The sequence below is a fragment of the Hibiscus syriacus genome, unplaced genomic scaffold (genome assembly GCF_006381635.1).
Source record: "Hibiscus syriacus cultivar Baekdansim isolate YM2019G1 unplaced genomic scaffold, ASM638163v2 tig00110621_pilon, whole genome shotgun sequence".
In the NCBI taxonomy this organism is placed as follows: domain Eukaryota; kingdom Viridiplantae; phylum Streptophyta; class Magnoliopsida; order Malvales; family Malvaceae; genus Hibiscus; species Hibiscus syriacus.
The window spans coordinates 1952669-1975684 of NW_024062802.1; the positions used below are offsets into that span (position 1 = coordinate 1952669).

The 23016-nt window shown below is 32.6% G+C and overlaps 2 pseudogenes; both read left to right on the forward strand.

Moving 5' to 3' along the window:
- The first annotated feature begins 564 nt into the window (after nt 1-564).
- Nucleotides 565-15130, forward strand: LOC120135911 (annotated as a pseudogene).
- Nucleotides 15131-17893: 2763 nt separating this feature from the next.
- On the forward strand, nt 17894-21709 carry LOC120135912 (annotated as a pseudogene).
- Nucleotides 21710-23016: the final 1307 nt, after the last annotated feature.

A 23016-nucleotide genomic window follows, 5' to 3' on the forward strand; every position in this document is an offset into this window, starting at 1 on the left:
TAGTGTCTTTCCTTAACCTTATATTAGGTTGCTGTATAGCAGAACTACCCTATTTATACTACTAGAATTTATCGGTCAAATTTAATTTTATACCATCACTAAATTTAAAATTACTCAATTAATAATTCAGTTATGAACAAATTATTTTTTAAAAAGTTATAATTTAATTATTTAATTAAAATATTATTATAAATAAATTATTTTAAAAAATTATAATTTAATCAATTAATTAAAATATCATTATAAATAGATTATTTTATCAGTAATAATTAATTAATTAATTAAAAAAGTTATAATTAATAATTACTTTAATTAAAAATCAATCAAATAAAAGTAAATAGATTGAACAAAGATTTAAATAGCGTATGTTATTGTAATATCGTCCGTTATATTCAACATATATTTTAGATGTTCTTTTTATAGCATGAATCATGCGATCTCTACGATAAAAGAATTGTTATTATTTATTGATATATCGAGTTTGGACACCATGAATATTAGAAGTGTAAACATTCAATATCAAATCAAAATAAAAGAGAGTTAGTCGTGGTTGAAGATCCAGATATGGAGTTAAAGATTCAAAGCTCATCAATAGCTCCTCAAAAACTCAATTCGAAGGAATCCGAAGTCTTGACACGAAATTACTGTTCGATGAACAAGCTTGGGGAGGGAGGATTTGGCACTGTTTATACAAGGAACCTTGGGCAACAAGACAGCGGTTGTGAAAAGAATTTCAAACGCCACGATAAATAAGCTTTCAGGGTGCATTTGGTTCGTTGAATTCTACATTATCAAGGAGAATTTTTTTTTCGGGAATTGTATTCTGACGTTTGGTTCGCAGAATCTTACATTACCAGGAATACTCTTTTTCCAATAATAGTATTTTTTTAAAATGGTGAGAATGTCATTACCTCAAAATTCTTAGGTAATCTTACATTCTCACCACTTTGGACAAGAATACCCTTGGACTAATGAATTCTTTTTATAATAATCCTTCTAAATTCTTAATTTTTTATACTTTACTCAAAATTATAAAAATAATAATAATATACAAAGAGTTTGATTTACTAAAATATTAATAATTTTGAGAATTTAAAATATTTTATATTTTTAATATTCAATATTTTACTATTTATAATTTTATGGGATGGAAAAAAGTGTTATTGTAAAAATATAATTATTTAAAATAATAATTTACTACCATAATATTATTATTTTTTATATTATATTATATATAAATAAATATGTAATTATAAACATTATTTAAAAATAGAAATTTAATATACTAATTATATTAATTATATATTAAATATAATTTATCCTCAAAAGTTAGATAATATAACGATTAAAATATTTTTATGAATTTTCATTCAAATATTTATAAATTAATATTAAAGTTTAACTTTATAAAATATATCACAAGGATAGGTAAAATATGCATCCAAGTAATCTTATATTCCTCCAACCAAATACTGTAATCTTACATTCCAGCTAAACAAAAAAAAATATATAATACAATATTCCCATAGTAATATTACATTCCAATAATATTATTCCCAAAGGTAATCTTACATTCCGTGAACCAATCTTACATTCTCATAGTAATCTCACATTGAAGTGACTGCATCATAAGAACCTGCTGAAATTGCTTGGATGGTGCTATGAGAGAAATGAACTTTTTGTTTACTATTCGTTATCGATTCTCGAATAACGAAGAGATTGTTGCAGATATGGAGAAGACAAAGAATGTACTGATGCTTGGCCTGGTTTGTTGCCACCCAAATCCATATCAAAGGCCATGTATAAAGAACTTGTTTCAGGTTCTAACAGGAGAGGTTCAACCTCCACAAATTTAGTTGGAGATCACATTCATAGCAGATGAAAGAGGCTAATGCTAATATGTTACGAATATGGTACTATGATTCTCATGCCTGTTATAAATAAGTATTTATAACTCCATTCTAATTTTAATCATGATATTTAATTTAGATCAAATATAATAAAATTGTATTGTATGAGTATTTTTTTTATTATAAAAAGTTTTTTCTATAATTTTAAAAAAAACTTTTTACACCGATATCAATGGTTAATTACGGTCAAACTGCAATAACATGAAATAAACAATAATTAGTTAAATTAAATGATGCAAATCTAAAGAAAAAAAGCCACTCCACGCCACTTTTCTCCGCCATACAAACTACCTCCATTCCCTCGCTCTTCCCTTTTCTTGTTTTCCCTGCAAATGCTGATCTCCAAAACTAAAATCCCATTGTAATTTCCTCTTCCATCAATCTTAACAAATACAATGGCTTAGAATTCCAACCTCTCTTTTTCAGCTCAATACATATCAGGTTTACACTTTCCTTTTCACATGTTCTCATTTGTTCTACATGATCTAATTACTTATTTTGATAAACTATTAATTCATATCGAATAACACTCTTTATAATTTAAATTTTTTTCTTTATAATTTATTTTTTTCTCATCAAGTAATTATGATTATTGATTAAGGGGTTGTTTGTTTGCTTTTTAATGGAACAATTCAGCGCTGCATGTTGAACCGTTCAGCATTCAGCGTGTTTGTTTTGCACCTCTGAATGATTCAGTGTTGACTGATTCAGCAAAACAATGATGAATGATTCAACACAGAAGTACATTCTGAATGATTCAGCATCATTATCAAACAGCATGTCACATTCAGAGCTAATTCATACAGAGCCTCTGAATCATTCAGCATTTGAATCATTCAACGCTTAATAATTCTGAAGTAAACAAACAACCCCTAAGTCTTATAACTGAAAAAAAGTGTAGTCAATTTCTATCTCTTAGGGGGGCATTTGGTTCAGGGTATCTCACATTACCGGGAGAATGGAATGTTATTCCTCCATTTGGTTGTTCCCAGCCCCCGGTAATAAGTTATTCCCAACATTGATATTTTGGGGGTATATTACCGAGAATATGATTACCCCTTCCTTTAGGTATTATTATATTTCCGGCGTTTTGGACTAAAATGCCCTTAAAAAAATAAAAAAATATCCTTCTTCTGTCGTTGAATAAAAAAAATTCTACGAAGGTTAAATTACAAATTTATCCTCAAACTATTTTAAATTTACAAAACAATCATAATTAGAATTTTATATGAAGTTCAAGGGTTAAAATAAAATTTTACCCTTTCATTAAAAATATTTATCTTTTCAATTTTGAAAAAAAAATTATATAAATTTTATGAATTTAAAAATTTTAAAGAAAATATATAAATTAATTATAGTAGAATTCAAATTGTTAAAAAACAAATATATAATAAGGAAAATTTGGTAAATCCAATAATCTTTTATTCCTTTAACCAAACACTGTAATATTACATTCCTGCTAAACGAACCAAACACAAAATAAAACATTCCCAGTAATCTTATTCCCGCTAGTAATCTTATATTCCGTGAACCAAACGCACCCTTAAGGTTTCCACATAAATTTATTATATAAATTCTTTCTTATATAATTCATTGACTTCCGTATATAAATGCATGACATGGTTCACTATATCTGTTTATCTCATCTTTTTTAAATTTTTTTGGTTCTAGAAATTGTTATTTGCTCTGATACAAAAAAAAAAGGAAAAAATTGTTATTTGTCCATGTTGATTTTGAGATCTTCAATGATTTATTTATGAAACAATTATCAAGGCAAATATACCTATACATATACATATATATTTGATTATGTAACTAAGAAGGTGACTTACTTTTTATGATAGAAATTTGTTTGCTAGTTAATTATTTTTGGTTTTGTTCAGCTCTTAAAGTTTTTTATTTTCTCTTGACAGAGAAAAAAATGGATGTTTTGTTATTGCCAAGTTCAGCCTTTGGGATGCTTTTTCCCCGGTTCCCTGTTGTTTCTTTAGGCAGATCACGTGGACAGTGTCGTTTAGTCTTGGGAAGCTCTTCTAACATGAAAAGGTTCTTTATTTTTTGTTCAAGCTCCATACTTTTTTGGGTTAACTTATTATCAAATCATTGATGGAAGATGGTGTTGTTGCAGGAAGAATTTACTGGCCGGCAACTGACAGTGCGGACCAAGAATAATTGCTCCCTCCAATAAGGTGTGTTTACTGATGCATATTGAATTATGGTCTTTAGTTTTGCGCTAAGAAGTTGGGGTTGGATCCTGATTTTTTTTTTAATTTCTCTGGCAAGGTAATTCCAATGACACTTTCACAGATGATGATGATGGTTTTACTTCAAGGAGAAATAAAAAATCGGGGAAGAAGAAAGACGAGTTAGTCGAGATGAGACGAGCTCTTTCTGAGGCTAAGGCAAGACAATAAGCTCTTGAAGACGAAAATGATCAATTGCTTGAAGATTTTGCTTCTTCTGAGGCTAGTCAAGAAGAAAACATGGCTTCTATTTTGAATGACAAGGAATTGGTTGTTTCCGAACTCGAGTTGGCCAAATCGCAACTCCATAAGAAGCTGCATGAATCAGTGGAAGAGAAATCTTCCTTGGAATCCTAGTTGGTTCTTGCAAAACAAGATGTTGTCGAACTTGTGGTACAAGTCGAAAAAGATAGCAGAGATTGCTTTTGAACAGGCCACGTCTCATGTATTAGAAGATGCCAAGCAGAGGGTTTCAGCTGCAGAAACCATCGCTGCTGAATCAGCTTTTCAAATTGAAGATCAAATAAGAAAATCAACCAAAGGTATTATATCCTCAATTATTGAGAAGTCTAGAGATGATATCGAAGGTGCACTTGATGTGGCAGAAAACGCCAGTGACTAGGCTTCAAAAGCTATTGCATCATTCACTTATGGTATAAATCCCATTGATGCTATTGCTTATGTTCAATCTAAAAATATTAAGTTACATGGTGATGTCAATGATTTAGAAGCTCAATTATTGTTTTCGAAAACCGAGTCTGATAGGATGAAACTGGGGTTGCAATAAGCCCAAAAACAAGCAAGTACAGCTGAACTCCGATCCAGAAATGTTGAGAAGACATTGCTTGAATTCCAAGAGAAGAGTAAGAAAAAGGCTCTTGAGCAGGAAGAGAAGATTAGGTCTGTTTTGGAGAACATAAAGAAAGAAGCAGAGGAAAGAAAGAAGGCATTGTCCAAGGCTTTTATTGTTGAGTTGGAAAGCATCAAATGTTGCGGAAAACGACTATCGGATAGAGCAAAATCGCAATTGATAATTTGAGAAAATAAAAAATGAAGATAAAATAGACACAAAATTTAGGTGGAAAACCCCTAAATAATATAGGGTAAAAACCACGGGCAACAGTAAAAGAATTTCACTATAAGAAAATAGAAATTACAACTTCTCTCGATCGACCAATGAGAAAACAATGATAATTTCTCTCGTGATAAAAATGAGAAAATAACTCTCAAGAAACTCTCTAAATTCTCTCTAGTATTGGAAGAAAGCTAGAATGCTTTGGGATAGTTTTGAAGCTAAATGAGTTAGGGTATTTATAGTTGAAGCTTAAGGACTAATTTGTAAATACCCTAAATTATAATGGCTAAAAATGATTTTACCATTTTCCAAATTTCAACATAAAACCAACCCTTTTGACAATTTTTTTCGGTGGAATTTTTTTATATCACCTTTCGGTGATTTGCAAGACTTTTCAACATCAAGGACGTCGTTGATGCTGACAAAGAAATGACGTGTTCAAGAGAAAATGCCTATATGAGAAGGTGTGATACAACAATCAGAGATGGCACAGTCATTGTTGTTGAAGGAAAGATCAGAAAAGGAAGCCGACGAAGACATCTATATCATTAATGGTGGGAGGATAGACCTTTTAACTGATGATGATTCACAAAAATGGAAACTTTTGAGTTGTGCTCCACGCAAGGAGATACCTCAGAAGATGACAAGAAGGATATGGAGCATCCGTACCAAGTTTCCTCCTAGAAAGGCTGACATTTCTAAAGCCTTAAATTCCAAATTTAAATCTTTGACACTACCCAAACCTGATGAGGTTTGGTCTATTGCTCAAGAAAAGCTAAGAGAAGGTGATATTCTTATTGAACATGCTATGGAAAAAGAAGTAATAGAGAAGAAACAGAAAGCTTTGGAACGAGCACTTCAACGAAGGACAGTTCAAATGGCAAAGGACTCAAGACGACACAAAATCAGGTTAACTTTCCTTTTTTCTCTCTCATATGTACATTTTATCATTCTTTAGTCAATTTTGAGGAGGGTCATATCTAATTTGCATTAGAATTTGAAATTCAATACAGAGCCAGGAACAGGCACATGAAGAGAAATTGTGGTGAGTTGATGGTTTGATATACTTGCTCTTGATTCATACTAACTTAAGCTTATTTGATTGAGGCTTGCAAGTTTACCGATTGTCGAACAGTGACACGGATAAAGTATTCCTTAAAGCATATCACTCACAAATCTTAATTTATTGGTCTTAAAGTTTCAAGGTTTCAATTGGGAAAGTTGGAGAATGCAATGGTACCAGGAGTTAGCTCTCAAGGCAGCTGATTTATCTCAATCCGGTATTACTGCAGTATGGTTGCCACCACCAATATAATCTGTCGCACCCCAAGGTAAACATTGTGTTCAGTAGTATAAACATCAATCAATACGTTAGCGATTGCTAAACATTGTCAACATCCATTATAAGTTATATGAAACAATGTGCATGTTATATGCCTTCTGATCTTTACAACTTGACCTCCAAATTTGGATCTGTTGAAGACCTGAAATCTTGCATAGAGGAAATGCATGCTCACGACCTTTTGGTAAGTTATATTTTGACCCAAATTATAATTGGTAATTAAGTTGAATTTTTATTGTAATTGTTTTAGGTAAGAATTCTTATGGACTAATAATTTTTGGTGATCAAGTATTTGGCTTTATAAATAGTGATAATGTCATAAACTAATTAGTGAAAGAGAATTATTTTGGAAATATGTAATCTTTATGGGATCTCTGTAACTTTTAGGTTTATGTTACAGAGATAGTTTTGTAGGGATTGAGAGAGTTTTTGGGATACATTGGGTTTTGGTATTTATACCGGATTTTAGGATACATGTGATATCATGTACTTGTTCTCTACATCTATAGTGAATTATTGTTCATCTCTCTTTACATTTATAGTGGATTATTGTTCATCTCTCTCGTGGAGGTAGGCAAGGTCGAACCACTTTAAATCGCGTCTCATGTATATATCCTATTTTATGTTAATATCGCTTTGATTATTTTTTCCGCTTACATATTCTAACATGGTATGTAGTGCAATTTTATGAATAGTAGTGAGCTTTAGTTGTTAATGTTTGGGTCTCCTTTCTTCTAGGTTCAGATATTTTCATTTTCTTTGTTGGTTCAAAGTCTTGGAATTGAATTTCTCTATATAGTTCGCAGTACATTATTAAGAAACCTCATATTTATCGATGCAGATACACGTGTGCATGCAGCCATGATACTAAATTGTATTGCCTTTGTATACAGGTATTGGGAGATGTTGTGCTTAACCATCGATGTGCGCATAAACAGGTTGTTGTAGCCGCTTGCCCCGATTTTCTTTAAGCCTCATTTTTACCTTTTATGACTGTATTTTCATATCAAACTATGTCATTACTGATCTTATTTTCAAGGTTGAAAGTGCAACATGAACTTTTAACAAGCCCAATGCAGGGATGTATTTAAAGTTTTTTTTGCTCATTTCAGAGCCCAAATGGTGTCTGGAATATTTTCGGCTGCAAGCTTGCTTGAAAGCCTGAAGCTATTGTTTGTGATGATCCGAATTTCCAGGGGCGTGGAAATCCTTCAAGCGGTACGTATATGATAAGGTGGTGGGTTCAAAGTTTTTTGATATCCCTATTCATTTGATCAAAATCTCAGTGGCAACTAGGAACATGTCTAAATTTATGTGAGCTATGATAATGGCATTTTGACAAAGTGCTGACTAGCTATATCAGCCATTGTTATTAATTGTATCAGATGACTTGATATTTATGAATATTAAATTTATTAACAATAGGACTTCCTGTAAACTTAACTGATTAAGCGTAATGTTTAGGTGATATCTTCCAAGTCGCACCAAATGTTGATTATTCGTATGACTTTGTTCAAAGAGATATAAAGGAATAGTTGAACTGGCTCCGTAACGAGATTGGTTACGATGGTTGGCGACTTGATTTTGGGAGGTGAAGGTGTTCTGTTACCCTTTTCTCATTACATGTCTTTCTTTTACTTACAATTATTACTGCAATAACGAAACAATTAAAACCACGATCTTCTTCACCAACACTAAGATTTGTCCAAAATTTAGAAGGATAATCAGAAAGATAAATGTTTTAAGTTGACTAGACTCCGAAAAGGTGGAAAAAGAAGGCAAAAGATTTGAAGATGCCATGGATGATGCAGTAGCTAAATGACTTGTTTGTTGTTGTTTGCAGAGGCTTCTCTGGTACATTTGTGAAAGAATATATAGAAATTTCACATCATGCATTTGCTATAGGAGAATATTGGGACAACATGGCATATGAACATGGTAACTTGTCTTACAATCAAGGTAATCATTTAGTATTGCCTATGATATATATGTCATAGAATATAATTAGTCTAGTCTCTACGATGATATATGGGACTTTGTTTACTTGTCTAGATGCTCATCGACAAAGGACTGGATCAACGCTACAGGTGGTACTTCCTCGGCTTTTGATGTCACGACAAAGGTATTCCGAAATACCTAACCTCATGTTTCTTATGGCCATAATGTGTCTATAATAATCCCTGTAGAAAAATTGTTGTCAGGTAAGGTGTATGCTTTCTCCAATTGCAGACTGAAATAATTTGCCATTGCAGGGGATACTCCACTCTGCTTTACATGGCCAATATTGGAGACTAATAGATCCACAATGAAAACAAACATGAGTAATAGGATAGTTTATTGAAAATTAAAATCTATCGAAAGGTGACATTAAACAAATCCACTGAAAATAATAAGTCAAAAAGGGGTTGTAATTGTTGAAAATGTGCAAGGGTAAATTACTCAATTTAGTAAGTGTACTTTAGGGTATTTACAAAATTAGTCCTTAAGCTTCAACTATAAATACCTTAACTCATTTAGTTTCAAAATCATCCCAAATCATTCTAGTTTTCTCCCAATACTAGAGAATTTAGAGAGTTTCTAGAGAGTTGTTTTCTCCTTTTTATCAAGAGAGATTTATCATTGTTTTCTTCTTGTTAGATTGAGAGAAGTTTTAATTCTTATTTTCTCATAGTGAAACTCTTATACCGTTGCCTGTGGTTTTTATCCTATATTATTTAGGGGTTTTCCACGTAAATTTTGTGTCTATTTTATATTCATTTTTATTTTCTCAAATTATCAATTGCGATTTTTCTCTATCCGATAGCCGTCTTCCATAACAATTGGTATCAGAGTCAGATTAGAGTGTGTAATATCTACTTATTATCTTTGTGGTTGCCACCAAAAGGTGGATCCTCCGACATAAGAAAGTAAGAATGTATTACTCATTCTTTGAAGGTTCCAGAGAACTATTCACGATAGTGAAATAGTGGGAGCTATCTGATATTGAAAAGTTCAATGGGAGAAATTTCTCATTGTGGAAATTGAAGATGAAGGTCATCCTGAGGAAAGACAATTGTCTAGCAGCTATCAGTGAAAGGCCGGTAGATTTCACAGATGACAGCAAATTGATCGAAATGGACGGGAATGCTATGTCAAACTTTTATCTAGCATTAGCAGATGAAGTATTGTCAAGCATCGAGGAGAAGAATACAGCTAAGGAGATATGAGATCATCTCACCAAACTGTACGAGGCCACATCGTTGCACAATAAAATTTTCCTTAAGAGGAAATTGTACACTCTCCGGATGTCGGAATCTACTTCAGTGATGGAGCACTTAAACATGTTGAACACTTTATTTTCTCACCTTACATCCCTAAGATGTACAATATGAGAACAAGAACGTGTTGAACTTCTACTTCAAGATCTACCTGATTCGTATGATCAACTCATCATCAACTTGACAAACAGTAATGTCATCAATCTAGTCTTTGATGATGTTGCAGCTGCTGTTCTACAAGAAGAAAATCGGTGCAATAAGCAGAAGCGTTGACAATGATGAGAAGGAGATCAATAGAACGTGGCCAAAGCAGCAGTCACAAATATGGCAGATCAAAGTCGAGAAGCAAGAAGAATTTAATGTTCTACAACTGTGGAAAAAGGGTCACTTGAAGAAGGATTATTGGAGTCTAAATAAAACTCCAATCCACAAAGCAATACCACAAACACTTCAGATGATGGAGATGTTTTATGTTGTAAAGCGTCAACCACCGTGGAAGGTAGAAAAAGATTTGTAGATATATGGCTCATTGATTCGGGAGCAATATATCATATGACCTCAAGAAGAGAATGGTTCCATCAGTATGAACCTGTCTCAGGAGGATCTATGTATAGTTGCAATGATCATGCTTTAGAGATCGTTTGCGTGGGAACCATCAAATTGAAGATGTATGATGGAACAATCAAAATTGTTCGAGATGTACGGCACGTGAAAGGCCTGAAGAAAAATTTATTATTCTACGGATTGTTGGATAATAATGCAAGCAAGATTGAAACACGAAAAGGAATCATGAAGGTGTTATGTGGAGCGCTTGTGGTGATGAAAGGCGAAAAGATAGCAGAAAACTTGTACATACTGAAGGGAGAGATTTTGCTAGAAGCATAAGCCTCTGTTGCCTCGTGTAGTTCAGATTCTGCAATGCTATGGCATCAGAAACTTAGACACATGTCAAAACAAGGAATGAAAGTCCTTGTGAAACAAAAGATATTTCCAGGCTTAACAAAGGTATCACTTACTTTGTGTGAGCATTGCATAACAAGTAAGCAGCACCGGTTGAAATTCAACACATCAAATTCTAGAGGCAAAAGTATTCTAGAATTGGTTCACTCTGACGTATGGCAAGCACCAGTTACATCCCTAGGCGGAACAAAATATTTTGTCTCATTTATTGATGACTACTCCAAGAGATGTTGGGTGTACCCTATTAAGCAGAAGTCAGATGTGTTTTCCACTTTCAAAATCTTCAAAGCGCGGGTGGAACTTGATTATGGAAATAAGATCAAGTGTTTCAGAACAAATAATGGAGGAGAATACACAAGTGAAGAATTTGATGACTTTTGCAGGAAAGAAGACATCAAAAAATAGTTCACAATGGCGAACACTCCTCAACAAATTGGAGTGGCAGAGCGGATGAACATAACCTTGTTAGAAAGAAAAAGAGCAATGTTGAGGGCTGCAGGCCTAGAAAAATCATTTTCGGCAGAAGCAATCAATACCGCTTATTATTTGGTGAATCGAATTCCATTAACTGCAATAGAGCTGAAGACACCAATAGAGATGTGGACTGGTAAAACAGATGATTATTCAAATCTCCATGTATTTGGAAGTATTGTGTACGTGATGTACAACTCCCAAGAAATTTCAAAATTGGATCCAAAATCCAGGAAATACAAATTCTTGGGGTATGCTGATGAAGTAAAGAGGTATCGCTTGTGGGATCCCACTGCCCGCAAAGTGATCATTATCAAGAATGTTATCTTTGTAGAAGATAAGCTACAAAGAAAAGAAAAATATAGTAGCGCTGAAAAGTCAGAGACTACACAGATACATGTGGAAAATGAGGTTGAACAAGGAGATTCTTCTGAAGCAGAACCAACACATGATGAATAAGAACCAGAGAGTTCTGAAGCTCCAACAACTCGTCAATCAGATCGTGTGAGAAGATGTTCCAATTGGCACTCAGATTATGTTATAGAAGGAAATATTGCATACTACCTTTTAACAGAGGACGGTGAGCCATCAACATACCAGGAGGCAATAAACAGCTCAGATGCTTCACTGTGGATGATGGTGATGCAAGAAGAAATTGAAGCCCTTCATAAAAATAATACATGGGACCTTGTGCCACTACCACAAGGAAGGAAGCCAATTGGTAACAAATGGGTCTTCAAAATCAAGCGAAATGGTGACGCTCAAGTTGAGAGGTATCGTGCAAGACTGATGGTCAAAGGATATGCTCAAAAAGAAGGTATTGATTTCAATGAAATCTTTTCTCATATGGTTCGACTAACAACAGTTCGAGTAGTTTTGGCAATGTGTGCTACATTGAATTTACGTCTAGAGCAGCTAGATGTTAAAACAATTTTTCTTCATGGAAATCTTGAAGAAGATATTTACATGCTCTAGCATGAAGGTTTTGAAGAAAAAGAAAAGAAGAACATGGTTTGCAGGTTAAACAAATCTATGTACGGTCTAAAGCAGGCGCCGAGGTGTTGGTATAAGAGATTTGATTCCTTCATTATGTGTCTTAGATACAACATACTTAATGCAAACCCTTGTGCTTATTTCAAGAGGTATGGTGATAACAATTTTGTTATATTATTGTTGTATGTGGATGACATGTTGGTTGCAGGACTCAACAAAGATCATATTGAAGAATTGAAGGCACAACTGGCTAGGGAATTTGAAATGAAGGACTTGGGATCAACAAACAAGATTCTAGGGATGCAAATTCACCGAGACATAAGTAATAAGAAGATTTGGCTTTCACAAAAGAATTACTTGAAGAAGATCTTGTCAAGATTCAACATGCAAGATTATAATCCAATTTCTACCCTTCTTCCTATTAACTTCAAATTATCCTCCAGTATGAATCCTAGCAGTGAATAAGAGAGGATGGAGATGTCTCGAGTACCGTATGCATCAGCAGTGGGAAGTTTAATGTTCGCTATGATTTGTACAAAACCAGACATCGCACAAGCAGTGGGAGTAGTTACTCGGTACATGGCGAATCCAGGCAAAGAGCATTGGAATATAGTAAAGAGGATCCTGAGATACCTCAAATGGACCTCAAATGTTGCATTATGTTACGGAGGATCAAACTTACTTATCAATGGGTATGTCGATTCTGACTATGCAAGGGATTTGGATAAAAGCAAATCTACTATATGATATGTGTTCAAAGTTTCTAGTGGAGTTGTAAGTTGTGTTTCAAAATTACAGTCAGTTGTGGCTACATCCACAACAGAGACAGAATATGTAGTAGCTACACAAGCCAGTAAAGAAACAATTTGGTTGAAGATGCTATTGGAGGAGCTTGGGCACAATCAAGAGTATGTCATTATGTTTTGTGACAGTCAAAGCGCCTTGCATCTAGCAAGGAATCCAACATTTCATTCAAGGACAAAACACATACGAGTTCAGTACCACTTCATTCGTGAAAAGGTGGAAGAAGAGACGATAGATATGCAGAAAATCCATACCAAAGACAACATAACAGATTTCATGACAAAGGCGATCAATACCGATAAGTTTACTTGGTGTCGATCCTCTTGTGGCCTGTTAGAGATATAAGCAACATAAGGTACAAGGTAGAAGATTGGTGTGAAGATATGATTGTTCCAATCAAATCTTCAAGTGGGAGATTGTTGAAAATTAAAATCCACCGAAAGGTGGCATTAAACAAATCCACCGAAAATAATAAGTCAAAAAGGGGTTGTAATTGTTGAAAATGTGAAAGGGTAAATTACTCAATTTAGTAATTGTACTTTAGGGTATTTACAAAATTAGTCTTTAAGCTTCAACTATAAATACCCTAACTCATTTAGCTTTAAAATCATCCCAAATCATTCTAGTTTTCTCCCAATACTAGAGAATTTAGAGAGTTTCTTGAGAGTTGTTTTTTCCTTTTTATCAAGAGAGAATAATCGTTGTTTTCTCCTTTTTAGATCGAGAGAAGATGTAATTCCTATTTTCTCATAGTGAAATTCTTCTACCGTTGTCGTGGTTTTTACCCTATATTATTTAGGGGTTTTCCGCGTAAATTTTATGTCTCTTTTATCTTCATTTTTATTTTCTCAAATTATCAGTTTCGATTTTGCTCTATCCGATAGCCATCTTCCGCAACAATGGTGGCCTTCATGTGCTTGTACATTTATAGAGAACCATGACACGGGATCTACGCAGATACTCCCTGTATCTTTCACCGGCATGCGTACATTCATACGTAAATACACACTACACGAACTCGGAGCAGTATCATCATTCCGAGTATCACAATAGGTGAACCTTACGTTGTCATAAGTCTTAACTTCAAATCTTTAGTGTGACTTTCGGAAAATGAATTTTCCACAAATTTCAGTCCACTTCAATCTGAACTTTACTGCATCTCACTCATATCAGCTCATGAACTTGTGATCTCCGACTCCTCTCGGTCATCCCGAGTACCCGGTGATGGCTATATCGTGTGTTATAGCAGATAACCACTTGTTAACTATAATATCCATCAATAATGTCCGAATCAATCCACTGAGCCCTGTTTAAGTATCTGCAGTGGCAAATGACTAACTGTTTGAGTTTTATTTTAGGGTCACTGGCCTTTTCCCCGTGATAAGCTTGCACAAGGATATTCTTACATCCTGACCCATCCTGGAACTGTAAGTTACTTGTCATCAGAACTGCTATATGATTCTACGCACGGACGCACAAACAGAAATTTCGATAAATATATTTTGATACCCTTCTCTCTGGACTTCACAATATGATTTTGCAGCCTGTAATATTTTATGACCACTTATATGAATTCGGCATGCGCGATATCATGACGGAATTAATAGAAGCTCGAAGACGAGCCGGGATCCACTGCCGAAGCTCTGTCAAAATATACCATGCCAATAACGAAGGTTATGTCGCTCGGGTTGGCGATACCCTAGTGATGAAACTAGGGTACTTCAATTGGAATCCTTCCAAGGAAAATCAGTTGGATGGTAGTTGGCAAAAGTTCATTGACAAAGGATCAGAATATCAGGTTTGGTTAAGACAATAATCTCAAGCCAAGCCATAATAATCTCTACTTATATCAATAAACAAATAACTGCAATTGTACACAAAAACTGAAAGAAACAAGTCCTTGTCTGCGTCGACCATGATATCAGCTCCGGCAACGGCAAAATAAAACCTTGAACAAGGACTGGAAACTGTTGTTGCAGCTCCGTATGTTTTGCTGATTGATGATACAGCAGAGATGAAACCAGGAGATTTCATTGAAATAAGTCATGGAATAAGAGATCAGGTTATCAGTTTGATTTAAGTCCACTAATCTGATGCAATATTGATTTCAACCATTTTTTGTATTTCTTTTTTTATCATTTAATAAAAAAAATTAATATTTGTTACTTTCTTACGTAAGATTATGTTCGGATTATTAAGCGTTAAATAAAAAGGATGTAATTTGACCGTCCAATAACTCTTCAATCTGCTAACTTAAACGAGTACACATAGGAATCTGTCTTTAATATTCACTATGCTTAACTTGAAAAACCTTGATATCAGTCTTCAGTATGTTAAATAAAATTTACAGAACTATTGATGTGATATTTTTAATGATGATGTGGCATTATACATTAATAACAGTGGTAAGTTTTTAATGACGGAATACCAAAATAAAACTTAAACTAAATATTAGATATGATTTTTAAAAAAATAAGTTTAAGTATCGAAATGGAATAAAAGTATTAGTTTAGATACTAAATATGTAGTTTACCCTTTTATATATAACCAGTGTTCCGTACTTCCGTTTGTTATTATATTCTTTATGATACACGTCATTCATTCAAGTGTGCTTGTAAAGGTTTTCTAATTAATTATTATTAATTTAATTTTAATAATTTAAAATGTTGATAAATTACAACGTAATACAATTTAATTTAATCTTAATTTTTATTACTAACTGAATAAATGTTTTTAGAAATTTTGAAAACCCAACGTCAGCCCGGTACTAAGGTATTAATACAAGTAAATATAAAATCCATGTGACTCCAATATTTAAATACTATGTCCTTTTCAATCCCATTTTCACCCATACTTCACGTTCTCATTTTTTAAATAGATTTGGATTATTATAAAATAGTATTTATTCTAAAAATTTACAATTATTTGATAAAGTAAACTTAAACATTTTTACAATGTATTCAAATCTAAGACATCTAGATATAAAAATCATTCTTTAACAACTGAAATAATTTAATTCGTACGCATTATCATTATTAGTAAAGAAAGAAGTTGTTAGTATTGAATAACAAATAATAATATTTTAATAAGAGTAAACTATATCATATTTTACTAAATTTTAGGAGGTGTATCTAGGGATATATTGAGTGGGGAGCGGGTGGAGACAGTCGCCTTCTTAAAATTTTAAATTCTTATATATTTTAGATTTTTTTTTGTATTTTTAATTGAAAATATGTTTTATCTCCTAAATTTTTACAAGTTCGTTCTCCTTTAGAATTTATAAATTAATCTTCTAACATAAAATTTTGTGTTGTCTTTGGGTATACAATTAATTTTTTTTATTAATATGTGGTAAGTACAAGGTAGTATTTGTTCCAGGATACCTCTCAACCATATGACATTGAATGCTCACACTCTTGGCGTTTCTAGTGCTCCAATTCGGGATCTCAAGGAATAACAACAACTCTTTTACCACTGAGGTCGCTTGGTTTGTACATATAATTAATATTGTTAAACTTTCAATTACTTCAATTATAGTATTAAATTTTTGATTTTGATTTCAACTGTCATTGAAATGTTAAACTTTAACGCCATGATGATACGGACAAATCTTTCTGTCATCGTGACGATGTAGGCAAAATAACACCATTTTGACACAACTATCGATGTTTAAAACAATGTCATTTTAAGCACTGAATTTTAGAGTGTATCGATATTATTACTAAACTTTAAAATGTTTAGTTTTAGACACTGAATTTTTTTGTCATCGTTGGCGGTCAATGACTACCCGCCATCGATCGTCTTTCACAGTAAGATCAGTATTAAAACGTTCGTATTTCACTGCTCTTTCTTCTCATATGATTGATTTTTCATGAAACTCGCTTAAAATCCAAGAAATATTCATTTAAAGGTTTTATGTGCTAATACTTGATCTCCTCCGATGATCGTCCTATAAGACTAGTTTTGAAGTATGTTGTTAGTCTTCTTGAAATAATGTTTCTCACCGTTTGGAATTTTGAAAAAACATCAAACCCTCTCAAATTTAAGAAAGACTCAAACCCCTAAAAAATAATTTTTTATTTAAACTTATCGATTTTTGAGTTGGTTTCATAGAAAACCAATTCTATAAAAAAAAAAAGACGAGTGAAGTGTGAACTTCTTGATATTAATCTTATCGCGAAAGAATATCGTTGACATGCATCGATTGACTATTGGTGACAACCGAAAAGGTACAATGTAAAAAAGTAAATTGTGGCAAATAATATGTATAAAGTTTAGTGCTTAAAACGACGTTATTTTAGGTATTAATAGTCACACCAAAACGATATTGTTTGTCCATGTCATCACACAGTTTGAATTATAATGGTCCAATTTCATAATTGAAGCCAAAATCAAAGTTCAACAGTATAAATTATACACCGACTAAAGTTTAATATTTGGTATAATTTATCTTAATAATAAATATAATAACAACAATTTATTATTTTAAAAGTAATTTTGTTTGAATCGATATAATTTTAAAAACAAACATTATTCTTTGATATTAATACAATCTTTTAAAAAATAAAAGAAAAAATATACAAAATATATAGCTATTGATGTATAAAATAATAAGTTATAACTAAATATTTAAAAAGAAAATAAATAAATCGTAAATAAAACAAACATTGTGACAAAATTCCAACCTTCTACTATCCACAAAAATAAAATTTTATTTAAAATAATATTTTTACTTACTTTATTTATATTATCCAACCTTCATATCTCAAAAATAGCCGCTTAAAAGCCAAGGGGTTAAGGGAAGAAGGAAAGCAAGAAAGAAAAACAGAGCTTCTGCCATGACATCTTCCAGTCCATTGAAAATAGTTGAGACCACCCTAATCAAACCATCTCCCGAATCACCAATCTATGCTCATGGATCTTCTCTTCCACTCACGACACTTTCTGGTCCAAAGTCTCACCAGTTGAGAGACTCTTCTTTTACAACCTCCAAGACTCAACCTTTGCAGGTTTCAGCTTCGATATCCTCCCAAAACTCAAGCACTCTCTTTCTTTGACACTCCACCATTACCTCCCCGTAGCCGGAAACCTCAAGTGGCCGTCGAATTCCCCCAAACCCATCGTTTTATTCGTTCCGAACAATGGGGTTTCACTCACGGTTGCCGAGTCTGATGCCGACTTCGACCTTCTGTCCGGCAATGGAATATACGAAGCTGTTGAGTTGCATCCTTTGATACACAGCTAATATCATCAGATGATTCAGTATCAGTTCTATCTGTTCAGATAACCCATTTTCCTACTAAAGGTTTTTCCATTGGAATCACAGCTCACCATACGGTTCTCGATGGTAAAACAACCACCATGTTTATGAAGCCATGGGCTTTCCTGTGTAAGCAAGGGAATATTGAGAACTCTCCTTTGCCACCGGAACTAACCCCTGTTTTTGATAGGGACATTGTCAAAGATCCTACCGGGTTAGACCTTGATTTGCTGTACCTTAACCAGTGGCTAGCAGTTACTGCATGTAATAAAGCTTGAAGGTTTCAGCAAACAAAGCAGCGGCTCTTAATCTAGTTCGAGCCACGGTTACGATCACTGAAGAAGATTTAAACAAAATGAGGGAAATGGTAAATTCTAAATCTTCTGATACCTCAAAACAACTTCATTTATCAGCTTTTGTACTTGCGTGTTGCGTGGTTAAGGCAAGAGGTGGAGCAGGAGATAGAAGTGTGTTCTTTGTATTCGCAGCTGATTGTCGGTCACGTTGTAACCCTCCAATCCCAGAAACTTATTTCGGGAACTGTAATACTGTTCTACTAGATTTACACAAGGCAAGAGATTTCATGGAAAACGAGTTTGCATTTCCGTAGAGAAGGTAAGCAATACGGTGAAGATATTAACAGAGAAATCAGTTTTTGAAGGAGCAGAAGATAAACTGAAAAATATATTCGATACCATAAATGAGCTAGGGTCTATTCAAATCATATCAATTGCCGGATCGCCTCGGCTTAATCTTTACGAAACCGATTTTGGATGGGGAAGGCTGTGGAAAGTGGTGGTTGTTTCCACCGATGAGCATGAAGCTACTTCCATGGCTGAAAGTAGAGATGGGATGGGAGTAGGGGGATTGAGGTTGGCTTGGCCTTTATAATCTGTTATGGGCAAACATTTCATGATGGAAGAGTTACAGGTAACTTCAACTGTTCGAATTAACTTGCTCTATAGTTGCAGAGATAGTGTTCATAAATATTATTATAATACTCTATACTATATATCATTCAATAATTCTTTTTACTTTTTTTTCTATGGAAAATAATTCTTTTTACTTTAATAGAAAAAAGTTTCATAAATAATTTTTAGGGTCATACCGGATTAATATTTGTTGATTTTATTTTTTTTAATAGATAATGATAAAAATATCTCTTATGTTTGACTATATATCACTTTGGTTGTTATTTTTTTGAGTATTTTAACCTTTAATGCTCTATTTTTTAATGGCTAATATTAAATTAAAATCTAAACTAAATGTTAGATATGATTTTGAAAAAGATAAAATTTAGATACCAAAATAGAAAAAAATAGCTTAAGTACTAAACATGTAGTTTAGCCTTGAAATTATGGGTAAACTACAAGATTTGTCACTTACTTTCTATATTTGTACACCTTTGCTCATCAAATTCAGAATACATAAGTTATGGTCATTTTTTTGATCTTTTTATTAAGGTTTGGTCACAGAAACGTTGAACATTGTTAGTTTGATGACGTTAAAATTTAATAAAAGGGTTTAATTTTTATTTTAGTCATTGAATTTTAAATAAAATGACAATTACAAACTTTTTTATAAACCAAAAGTAGTTTAGGGACAAAATTTTAGTTTACTCCTTTTTTTTAATATGTTTTTCTTTCGAAGTCCTAACTTTCTCACTTGCACTTCACACATCCAGACTTTGGATGGGCACGGGGCAGGGCGGGTCGGGTTTTTAGCCGCCCCAATCCCAACCCAAAAACATATTTCTTATACTCGGCCCCGCCCCCATGAATTTTAGTTTTTTCCCATCCTGAATCCGTCTTAATTTCTAGACTAAAATCTCGACTCGATCCGAATATATTAATATTTTAAAATAATTAAAATAATATATTTATAATATTTTAAACATTTAAAATGATATATTTTATAATAATTTTTATATTTTTAATAATTACCGAAAATATTTTAATAATATAAAATTAAAATTCCTAAAATTTTAAATATATTTTATATAAAAAATATAAATTAACCGATGACTTTTCACCTTAAATCCGACCCCATTCCACCCCAAATCTCAAAATTAAAAAAAAAAAAACTCACCCTATAAAGTCAAATCTAATTGAGACCCGTCGAATTCGAATATTTTGATCTCCCTAACCCATCTTGATATTCGTCTTCTCTGTTACCTGTTGAAAGCATTGGAATATTTGACTATTTTGAAAAAGAGTATTGTTTAAAATGACAAAGGTACCTTTTCATTATTATTATGTTTTCCTAATTAATGGATAAGGAAGTCGGTTGTTACTTTCCCTGCATCCAGCGGTACATAGTGCTTGGCTTCCTTCCAATTCATAATGAAATTGTTAGTGCGTTAAAAGTATCTTATTTAAGAAAAATCAATGAACTTTTAAAATATCACATTTTCAGAAGTGATTACTTTTTTATTTATTTTCCAATAATAAGTGATCATGTGTATATATATTTTTAATTAAATTTTATATGAATTAATGTACAAATTTACCAGTATATTTTAGGTGAACAATGAAATACGTCACTAAAATATAAAAGGAAACCCAATAAGGTGAAAGTGGGTACAATTACTGTTTTGTTTGGGCAAGTAGATGGAGATAGATCCAACAATCGTCCGTCTTTTGACACATAAAGCAGCACATGGCAGCCTCAATTGGAAAGATCATCTAGCCTGCTTCCTAGTGTCCATGTTGACCTAACCGACCGGCCAGACAAATGCTGTTTAGAGCCAGAGCTGCAGAGGAGTGCTCCAAAGCAACTATTTTTACCTGAACTGGAGAGCTTCGTAAGAATCAAACAGGAGGAAGCCAAGATGTACCAGACACGTGCTGATGATGCAAGAAGAGAAGCAGAAGGCCTGAAACGAATTGCAATAGCAAAGGGCGAAAAGATTGAAGAAGAGTACAGGAGTAGAGTCGCGAAGCTACGCTTGGTTGAGGCTGAAGCAACGCATAAACAAAAGTTTGAAGAATTCCAATCTCTAGAAAGAGTTTACAGGGAATACTACAATATGAAGAGTAGAATGGAATCAGATATTAAAGATCTTTTGTTGACAATGGAAGCCATGGAATGTGATTTGCTAATTGGCTTTCACTTGGATCTGTTGTTGTCGGTTAATTCCAAGATAAAACAGAAAAATGTTATTGAATCATAATAAAAAATGGGTTTTAAAAGCACATGATCATCAGTATGACAGTATCCATCTTCAACCTTCATGAATCATTATGAAACGTGGGAAAATACACGGAACAATAATTTAATTTAAGTCTAAAAAACAATAAAAAAATTGATGCAATTAAAAATATTATAAAAATATAATATTTTTAATTAAACGCAACTTAAAAAACATAACATGGATTGCTTTGTCATCTTTTGACACAGCACATGACGGGCTCAGCTCGTTCTATGAAGAGATAGCTGCATTGATGTGACAGCCAAATTATTGAATGGAGGTTGGGGGCAAGTGTTTGTGTTTGACCAAACTACTCGGGTTGACGTAGATAGGTTTCATTTCATGGGAAAAGCTTAGATTTTGGAGTCGGAATCTTTTGTAAGAAATCGATAAAAGAAAATTACCAGATTACCCATTTTTAATTTAATAATAAAAAAATAAGTTAAAGTATCGGTTTTTTATCTGGATTTTTATTTTTTATTAGTTTACTATATGTCATTGACTAAAGACGATCATTGTTTCTCGATTTAATAGAATTAGTATGTATATTTTAGTCTTGGTCTTCGTGTCAACGTTTAATTCGATATTTATATATTTTTAGAATTGATTGGTTATATGATTTTAATTTTAAATTTAAATTTGATATTTAAATATCTTTTGGTCTAATTAGATATAAGACTTTAGCTTATATGATTTGATTTTTCATTCAAATTGGTTCTTACAATTGTAAACTAATTTGAATGGAAAAGCCAAATTCAGATACTTAATTAAACAATAAAGTTTGTGTCAAACTGAAACTTAAAAAAAGTTCAGGTACTAAAATGTTGATTAACCCTAATAATAACAGTATTTAAAAGCTAAGGATTGGTTGATAAGACTACCCGACAATGTAAATTTATAAAGACGACAATTGTCAGTATGAGAGTCAAACCAAATACTCCGTTTCAACTGGGGGGGGGGGGGAGTGTGAAGACATTTAAAAAGAGTAAACTATACCCATAGCCACTCGACTATTAATTAAATTAAAATTTGGTAACTAAAATAAAAAATTATTTATTCACTACTTGACTAATTGGGTTTGATTATTTAAATCACTGTGTCATTAATTTACTAATATAAGAATGATATAATTGTTTAATAAATAATGTAACCTTTATTATATGTTAATTGATCGGGTAGTCAATAATATTTATATTATCTCATTTTATGTGGGTTCCAATCTTGATATTTTCTTTGAGAATATAAAAAAATAAATTTTTGAGATTTTAACTCCTAAAAAATTAGCAAAATCTATTGGTTCTGAATAATTCATCTTACCACTATATCATTTATAGTCTAATTGTCCTCGTAGTCATTATATTCCATGTTTAATTATTTAATTAATAAAATATAGAAACATTGATGGTATTTTTAATAATTATAGATCAAGTAAATGAAATATATAAATATTATAAATGTTATTAAGTTAATTATTAAATGATTATGATATTTTTATATTAGTAAATTAATTA